Source organism: Salmo salar, chromosome 06 (genome assembly GCF_965601325.2).
Source record: "Salmo salar chromosome 06, fSalSal1, whole genome shotgun sequence".
NCBI lineage: Eukaryota > Metazoa > Chordata > Actinopteri > Salmoniformes > Salmonidae > Salmo > Salmo salar.
In genome coordinates this window covers 32,360,212-32,372,217 of record NC_138296.1, presented here as the reverse complement: position 1 = coordinate 32,372,217, position 12,006 = coordinate 32,360,212, and positions in this window count along the sequence as shown.

Here is a 12,006-nt window from a genome sequence, read left to right as displayed (position 1 = left end):
ACAGACAGTGATCACACACTCTCCCTACACACTGATCACACACTCTCCCTACACACTGATCACACACTCTCCCTACACACTGATCACACACTCTCCCTACACACAGTGATCACACACTCTCCCTACAGACAGTGATCACACACTCTCCCTACACAGTGATCACACACTCTCCCTACAGACAGTGATCACACACTCTCCCTACAGACAGTGATCACACACTCTCCCTACACAGTGATCACACACTCTCCCTACAGACAGTGATCACACACTCTCCCTACAGACAGTGATCACACACTCTCCCTACACAGTGATCACACACTCTCCCTACACAGTGATCACACACTCTCCCTACACAGTGATCACACACTCTCCCTACACAGTGATCACACACTCTCCCTACACAGTGATCACACACTCTCCCTACAGACAGTGATCACACACTCTCCCTACAGACAGTGATCACACACTCTCACTACACAGTGATCACACACTCTCCCTACACACTGATCACACACTCTCCCTACACAGTGATCACACACTCCCCCTACACAGTGATCACACACTCTCCCTACAGACAGTGATCACACACTCTCCCTACAGACAGTGATCACACACTCTCCCTACACAGTGATCACACACTCTCCCTACACACTGATCACACACTCTCCCTACAGACAGTGATCACACACTCTCCCTACACAGTGATCACACACTCTCCCTACAGACAGTGATCACACACTCTCCCTACAGACAGTGATCACACACTCTCCCTACAGACAGTGATCACACACTCTCCCTACAGACAGTGATCACACACTCTCCCTACAGACAGTGATCACACACTCTCCCTACACACTGATCACACACTCTCCCTACACAGTGATCACACACTCTCTCTACACAGTGATCACACACTCTCCCTACACAGTGATCACACACTCTCCCTACACAGTGATCACACACTCTCCCTACAGACAGTGATCACACACTCTCCCTACAGACAGTGATCACACACTCTCCCTACACACTGATCACACACTCTCCCTACACAGTGATCACACACTCTCCCTACACACAGATCACACACTCTCCCTACACACAGTGATCACACACTCTCCCTACAGACAGTGATCACACACTCTCCCTACACAGTGATCACACACTCTCCCTACACAGTGATCACACACTCTCCCTACACAGTGATCACACACTCTCCCTACACAGTGATCACACACTCTCCCTACACAGTGATCACACACTCTCCCTACACAGTGATCACACACTCTCCCTACACAGTGATCACACACTCTCCCTACAGACAGTGATCACACACTCTCCCTACAGACAGTAATCACACACTCTCCCTACACAGTGATCACACACTCTCCCTACACACTGATCACACACTCTCCCTACACAGTGATCACACACTCCCCCTACACAGTGATCACACACTCTCCCTACAGACAGTGATCACACACTCTCCCTACACAGTGATCACACACTCTCCCTACAGACAGTGATCACACACTCTCCCTACACAGTGATCACACACTCTCCCTACACAGTGATCACACACTCTCCCTACAGACAGTGATCACACACTCTCCCTACAGACAGTGATCACACACTCTCCCTACAGACAGTGATCACACACTCTCCCTACAGACAGTGATCACACACTCTCCCTACACACTGATCACACACTCTCCCTACACAGTGATCACACACTCTCTCTACACAGTGATCACACACTCTCCCTACACAGTGATCACACACTCTCCCTACACAGTGATCACACACTCTCCCTACAGACAGTGATCACACACTCTCCCTACAGACAGTGATCACACACTCTCCCTACAGACAGTGATCACACACTCTCCCTACACACTGATCACACACTCTCCCTACACAGTGATCACACACTCTCCCTACACACTGATCACACACTCTCCCTACAGACAGTGATCACACACTCTCCCTACAGACAGTGATCACACACTCTCCCTACACAGTGATCACACACTCTCCCTACAGACAGTGATCACACACTCTCCCTACACAGTGATCACACACTCTCCCTACACAGTGATCACACACTCTCCCTACAGACAGTGATCACACACTCTCCCTACAGACAGTGATCACACACTCTCCCTACAGACAGTGATCACACACTCTCCCTACACACTGATCACACACTCTCCCTACACACTGATCACACACTCTCCCTACACACTGATCACACACTCTCCCTACACACAGTGATCACACACTCTCCCTACAGACAGTGATCACACACTCTCCCTACAGACAGTGATCACACACTCTCCCTACACAGTGATCACACACTCTCCCTACAGACAGTGATCACACACTCTCCCTACACAGTGATCACACACTCTCCCTACAGACAGTGATCACACACTCTCCCTACAGACAGTGATCACACACTCTCCCTACACAGTGATCACACACTCTCCCTACAGACAGTGATCACACACTCTCCCTACACAGTGATCACACACTCTCCCTACACAGTGATCACACACTCTCCCTACACAGTGATCACACACTCTCCCTACAGACAGTGATCACACACTCTCCCTACAGACAGTAATCACACACTCTCACTACACAGTGATCACACACTCTCCCTACACACTGATCACACACTCTCCCTACACAGTGATCACACACTCCCCCTACACAGTGATCACACACTCTCCCTACAGACAGTGATCACACACTCTCCCTACAGACAGTAATCACACACTCTCCCTACACAGTGATCACACACTTTCCCTACACACTGATCACACACTCTCCCTACAGACAGTGATCACACACTCCCCCTACACAGTGATCACACACTCTCCCTACAGACAGTGATCACACACTCTCCCTACAGACAGTGATCACACACTCTCCCTACAGACAGTGATCACACACTCTCCCTACAGACAGTGATCACACACTCTCCCTACAGACAGTGATCACACACTCTCCCTACACACTGATCACACACTCTCCCTACACAGTGATCACACACTCTCTCTACACAGTGATCACACACTCTCACTACACAGTGATCACACACTCTCCCTACACAGTGATCACACACTCTCCCTACAGACAGTGATCACACACTCTCCCTACAGACAGTGATCACACACTCTCCCTACACACTGATCACACACTCTCCCTACACAGTGATCACACACTCTCCCTACACACAGATCACACACTCTCCCTACACACAGTGATCACACACTCTCCCTACAGACAGTGATCACACACTCTCCCTACACAGTGATCACACACTCTCCCTACACAGTGATCACACACTCTCCCTACACAGTGATCACACACTCTCCCTACACAGTGATCACACACTCTCCCTACACAGTGATCACACACTCTCCCTACACAGTGATCACACACTCTCCCTACACAGTGATCACACACTCTCCCTACAGACAGTGATCACACACTCTCCCTACAGACAGTGATCACACACTCTCCCTACACAGTGATCACACACTCTCCCTACACACTGATCACACACTCTCCCTACACAGTGATCACACACTCTCCCTACACAGTGATCACACACTCTCCCTACAGACAGTGATCACACACTCTCCCTACACAGTGATCACACACTCTCCCTACACAGTGATCACACACTCTCCCTACACAGTGATCACACACTCTCCCTACACAGTGATCACACACTCTCCCTACACAGTGATCACACACTCTCCCTACACAGTGATCACACACTCTCCCTACACAGTGATCACACACTCTCCCTACACAGTGATCACACACTCTCCCTACACAGTGATCACACACTCTCCCTACAGACAGTGATCACACACTCTCCCTACAGACAGTGATCACACACTCTCCCTACAGACAGTGATCACACACTCTCCCTACAGACAGTGATCACACACTCTCCCTACACAGTGATCACACACTCTCCCTACACAGTGATCACACACTCTCCCTACACAGTGATCACACACTCTCCCTACACAGTGATCACACACTCTCCCTACACAGTGATCACACACTCTCCCTACAGACAGTGATCACACACTCTCCCTACAGACAGTGATCACACACTCTCCCTACACACTGATCACACACTCTCCCTACACACTGATCACACACTCTCCCTACACACTGATCACACACTCTCCCTACACACAGTGATCACACACTCTCCCTACAGACAGTGATCACACACTCTCCCTACAGACAGTGATCACACACTCTCCCTACACAGTGATCACACACTCTCCCTACAGACAGTGATCACACACTCTCCCTACACAGTGATCACACACTCTCCCTACAGACAGTGATCACACACTCTCCCTACAGACAGTGATCACACACTCTCCCTACACAGTGATCACACACTCTCCCTACACAGTGATCACACACTCTCCCTACACAGTGATCACACACTCTCCCTACACAGTGATCACACACTCTCCCTACACAGTGATCACACACTCTCCCTACAGACAGTGATCACACACTCTCCCTACAGACAGTAATCACACACTCTCACTACACAGTGATCACACACTCTCCCTACACACTGATCACACACTCTCCCTACACAGTGATCACACACTCCCCCTACACAGTGATCACACACTCTCCCTACAGACAGTGATCACACACTCTCCCTACAGACAGTAATCACACACTCTCCCTACACAGTGATCACACACTTTCCCTACACACTGATCACACACTCTCCCTACAGACAGTGATCACACACTCCCCCTACACAGTGATCACACACTCTCCCTACAGACAGTGATCACACACTCTCCCTACAGACAGTGATCACACACTCTCCCTACAGACAGTGATCACACACTCTCCCTACAGACAGTGATCACACACTCTCCCTACAGACAGTGATCACACACTCTCCCTACACACTGATCACACACTCTCCCTACACAGTGATCACACACTCTCTCTACACAGTGATCACACACTCTCACTACACAGTGATCACACACTCTCCCTACACAGTGATCACACACTCTCCCTACAGACAGTGATCACACACTCTCCCTACAGACAGTGATCACACACTCTCCCTACACACTGATCACACACTCTCCCTACACAGTGATCACACACTCTCCCTACACACAGATCACACACTCTCCCTACACACAGTGATCACACACTCTCCCTACAGACAGTGATCACACACTCTCCCTACACAGTGATCACACACTCTCCCTACACAGTGATCACACACTCTCCCTACACAGTGATCACACACTCTCCCTACACAGTGATCACACACTCTCCCTACACAGTGATCACACACTCTCCCTACACAGTGATCACACACTCTCCCTACACAGTGATCACACACTCTCCCTACAGACAGTGATCACACACTCTCCCTACAGACAGTAATCACACACTCTCCCTACACAGTGATCACACACTCTCCCTACACACTGATCACACACTCTCCCTACACAGTGATCACACACTCCCCCTACACAGTGATCACACACTCTCCCTACAGACAGTGATCACACACTCTCCCTACACAGTGATCACACACTCTCCCTACAGACAGTGATCACACACTCTCCCTACACAGTGATCACACACTCTCCCTACACAGTGATCACACACTCTCCCTACAGACAGTGATCACACACTCTCCCTACAGACAGTGATCACACACTCTCCCTACAGACAGTGATCACACACTCTCCCTACAGACAGTGATCACACACTCTCCCTACACACTGATCACACACTCTCCCTACACAGTGATCACACACTCTCCCTACACAGTGATCACACACTCTCCCTACACAGTGATCACACACTCTCCCTACACAGTGATCACACACTCTCCCTACAGACAGTGATCACACACTCTCCCTACAGACAGTGATCACACACTCTCCCTACAGACAGTGATCACACACTCTCCCTACACACTGATCACACACTCTCCCTACACAGTGATCACACACTCTCCCTACACAGTGATCACACACTCTCCCTACAGACAGTGATCACACACTCTCCCTACAGACAGTGATCACACACTCTCCCTACACAGTGATCACACACTCTCCCTACAGACAGTGATCACACACTCTCCCTACACAGTGATCACACACTCTCCCTACACAGTGATCACACACTCTCCCTACAGACAGTGATCACACACTCTCCCTACAGACAGTGATCACACACTCTCCCTACAGACAGTGATCACACACTCTCCCTACACACTGATCACACACTCTCCCTACACAGTGATCACACACTCTCCCTACACACTGATCACACACTCTCCCTACACACAGTGATCACACACTCTCCCTACAGACAGTGATCACACACTCTCCCTACAGACAGTGATCACACACTCTCCCTACACAGTGATCACACACTCTCCCTACAGACAGTGATCACACACTCTCCCTACACAGTGATCACACACTCTCCCTACAGACAGTGATCACACACTCTCCCTACAGACAGTGATCACACACTCTCCCTACACAGTGATCACACACTCTCCCTACACAGTGATCACACACTCTCCCTACACAGTGATCACACACTCTCCCTACACAGTGATCACACACTCTCCCTACACAGTGATCACACACTCTCCCTACACAGTGATCACACACTCTCCCTACAGACAGTGATCACACACTCTCCCTACAGACAGTAATCACACACTCTCACTACACAGTGATCACACACTCTCCCTACACACTGATCACACACTCTCCCTACACAGTGATCACACACTCCCCCTACACAGTGATCACACACTCTCCCTACAGACAGTGATCACACACTCTCCCTACAGACAGTAATCACACACTCTCCCTACACAGTGATCACACACTCTCCCTACACACTGATCACACACTCTCCCTACAGACAGTGATCACACACTCCCCCTACACAGTGATCACACACTCTCCCTACAGACAGTGATCACACACTCTCCCTACAGACAGTGATCACACACTCTCCCTACAGACAGTGATCACACACTCTCCCTACAGACAGTGATCACACACTCTCCCTACAGACAGTGATCACACACTCTCCCTACACACTGATCACACACTCTCCCTACACAGTGATCACACACTCTCTCTACACAGTGATCACACACTCTCCCTACACAGTGATCACACACTCTCCCTACACAGTGATCACACACTCTCCCTACAGACAGTGATCACACACTCTCCCTACAGACAGTGATCACACACTCTCCCTACACACTGATCACACACTCTCCCTACACAGTGATCACACACTCTCCCTACACACAGATCACACACTCTCCCTACACACAGTGATCACACACTCTCCCTACAGACAGTGATCACACACTCTCCCTACACAGTGATCACACACTCTCCCTACACAGTGATCACACACTCTCCCTACAGACAGTGATCACACACTCTCCCTACAGACAGTGATCACACACTCTCCCTACACAGTGATCACACACTCTCCCTACACACTGATCACACACTCTCCCTACACAGTGATCACACACTCCCCCTACACAGTGATCACACACTCTCCCTACAGACAGTGATCACACACTCTCCCTACACAGTGATCACACACTCTCCCTACAGACAGTGATCACACACTCTCCCTACACAGTGATCACACACTCTCCCTACACAGTGATCACACACTCTCCCTACAGACAGTGATCACACACTCTCCCTACAGACAGTGATCACACACTCTCCCTACAGACAGTGATCACACACTCTCCCTACACAGTGATCACACACTCTCCCTACACAGTGATCACACACTCTCCCTACACAGTGATCACACACTCTCCCTACACAGTGATCACACACTCTCCCTACACAGTGATCACACACTCTCCCTACAGACAGTGATCACACACTCTCCCTACAGACAGTGATCACACACTCTCCCTACAGACAGTGATCACACACTCTCCCTACACACTGATCACACACTCTCCCTACACAGTGATCACACACTCTCCCTACACAGTGATCACACACTCTCCCTACACACAGTGATCACACACTCTCCCTACAGACAGTGATCACACACTCTCCCTACACAGTGATCACACACTCTCCCTACACAGTGATCACACACTCTCCCTACACAGTGATCACACACTCTCCCTACACAGTGATCACACACTCTCCCTACACAGTGATCACACACTCTCCCTACACAGTGATCACACACTCTCCCTACACAGTGATCACACACTCTCCCTACAGACAGTGATCACACACTCTCCCTACAGACAGTGATCACACACTCTCCCTACACAGTGATCACACACTCTCCCTACACAGTGATCACACACTCTCCCTACACAGTGATCACACACTCTCCCTACACAGTGATCACACACTCTCCCTACACAGTGATCACACACTCTCCCTACACAGTGATCACACACTCTCCCTACACAGTGATCACACACTCTCCCTACACAGTGATCACACACTCTCCCTACACAGTGATCACACACTCTCCCTACACAGTGATCACACACTCTCCCTACACAGTGATCACACACTCTCCCTACACAGTGATCACACACTCTCCCTACAGACAGTGATCACACACTCTCCCTACAGACAGTGATCACACACTCTCCCTACAGACAGTGATCACACACTCTCCCTACAGACAGTGATCACACACTCTCCCTACACACTGATCACACACTCTCCCTACACAGTGATCACACACTCTCCCTACACAGTGATCACACACTCTCCCTACACAGTGATCACACACTCTCCCTACACAGTGATCACACACTCTCCCTACAGACAGTGATCACACACTCTCCCTACAGACAGTGATCACACACTCTCCCTACACAGTGATCACACACTCTCCCTACACACTGATCACACACTCTCCCTACACAGTGATCACACACTCTCCCTACACACAGTGATCACACACTCTCCCTACAGACAGTGATCACACACTCTCCCTACAGACAGTGATCACACACTCTCCCTACACAGTGATCACACACTCTCCCTACAGACAGTGATCACACACTCTCCCTACACAGTGATCACACACTCTCCCTACAGACAGTGATCACACACTCTCCCTACAGACAGTGATCACACACTCTCCCTACACAGTGATCACACACTCTCCCTACACAGTGATCACACACTCTCCCTACACAGTGATCACACACTCTCCCTACACAGTGATCACACACTCTCCCTACACAGTGATCACACACTCTCCCTACAGACAGTGATCACACACTCTCCCTACAGACAGTAATCACACACTCTCACTACACAGTGATCACACACTCTCCCTACACACTGATCACACACTCTCCCTACACAGTGATCACACACTCCCCCTACACAGTGATCACACACTCTCCCTACAGACAGTGATCACACACTCTCCCTACAGACAGTAATCACACACTCTCCCTACACAGTGATCACACACTCTCCCTACACACTGATCACACACTCTCCCTACAGACAGTGATCACACACTCCCCCTACACAGTGATCACACACTCTCCCTACAGACAGTGATCACACACTCTCCCTACAGACAGTGATCACACACTCTCCCTACAGACAGTGATCACACACTCTCCCTACAGACAGTGATCACACACTCTCCCTACAGACAGTGATCACACACTCTCCCTACACACTGATCACACACTCTCCCTACACAGTGATCACACACTCTCTCTACACAGTGATCACACACTCTCACTACACAGTGATCACACACTCTCCCTACACAGTGATCACACACTCTCCCTACAGACAGTGATCACACACTCTCCCTACAGACAGTGATCACACACTCTCCCTACACACTGATCACACACTCTCCCTACACAGTGATCACACACTCTCCCTACACACAGATCACACACTCTCCCTACACACAGTGATCACACACTCTCCCTACAGACAGTGATCACACACTCTCCCTACACAGTGATCACACACTCTCCCTACACAGTGATCACACACTCTCCCTACACAGTGATCACACACTCTCCCTACACAGTGATCACACACTCTCCCTACACAGTGATCACACACTCTCCCTACACAGTGATCACACACTCTCCCTACACAGTGATCACACACTCTCCCTACAGACAGTGATCACACACTCTCCCTACAGACAGTAATCACACACTCTCCCTACACAGTGATCACACACTCTCCCTACACACTGATCACACACTCTCCCTACACAGTGATCACACACTCCCCCTACACAGTGATCACACACTCTCCCTACAGACAGTGATCACACACTCTCCCTACACAGTGATCACACACTCTCCCTACAGACAGTGATCACACACTCTCCCTACACAGTGATCACACACTCTCCCTACACAGTGATCACACACTCTCCCTACAGACAGTGATCACACACTCTCCCTACAGACAGTGATCACACACTCTCCCTACAGACAGTGATCACACACTCTCCCTACAGACAGTGATCACACACTCTCCCTACAGACAGTGATCACACACTCTCCCTACACAGTGATCACACACTCTCCCTACACAGTGATCACACACTCTCCCTACACAGTGATCACACACTCTCCCTACACAGTGATCACACACTCTCCCTACACAGTGATCACACACTCTCCCTACAGACAGTGATCACACACTCTCCCTACAGACAGTGATCACACACTCTCCCTACAGACAGTGATCACACACTCTCCCTACACACTGATCACACACTCTCCCTACACAGTGATCACACACTCTCCCTACACACTGATCACACACTCTCCCTACAGACAGTGATCACACACTCTCCCTACAGACAGTGATCACACACTCTCCCTACACAGTGATCACACACTCTCCCTACAGACAGTGATCACACACTCTCCCTACACAGTGATCACACACTCTCCCTACACAGTGATCACACACTCTCCCTACAGACAGTGATCACACACTCTCCCTACAGACAGTGATCACACACTCTCCCTACAGACAGTGATCACACACTCTCCCTACACACTGATCACACACTCTCCCTACACACTGATCACACACTCTCCCTACACACTGATCACACACTCTCCCTACACACAGTGATCACACACTCTCCCTACAGACAGTGATCACACACTCTCCCTACAGACAGTGATCACACACTCTCCCTACACAGTGATCACACACTCTCCCTACAGACAGTGATCACACACTCTCCCTACACAGTGATCACACACTCTCCCTACAGACAGTGATCACACACTCTCCCTACAGACAGTGATCACACACTCTCCCTACACAGTGATCACACACTCTCCCTACACAGTGATCACACACTCTCCCTACACAGTGATCACACACTCTCCCTACACAGTGATCACACACTCTCCCTACACAGTGATCACACACTCTCCCTACACAGTGATCACACACTCTCCCTACAGACAGTGATCACACACTCTCCCTACAGACAGTGATCACACACTCTCCCTACACAGTGATCACACACTCTCCCTACACACTGATCACACACTCTCCCTACACAGTGATCACACACTCCCCTACACAGTGATCACACACTCTCCCTACAGACAGTGATCACACACTCTCCCTACAGACAGTAATCACACACTCTCCCTACACAGTGATCACACACTCTCCCTACACACTGATCACACACTCTCCCTACAGACAGTGATCACACACTCTCCCTACACAGTGATCACACACTCTCCCTACAGACAGTGATCACACACTCTCCCTACAGACAGTGATCACACACTCTCCCTACAGACAGTGATCACACACTCTCCCTACAGACAGTGATCACACACTCTCCCTACAGACAGTGATCACACACTCTCCCTACACACTGATCACACAC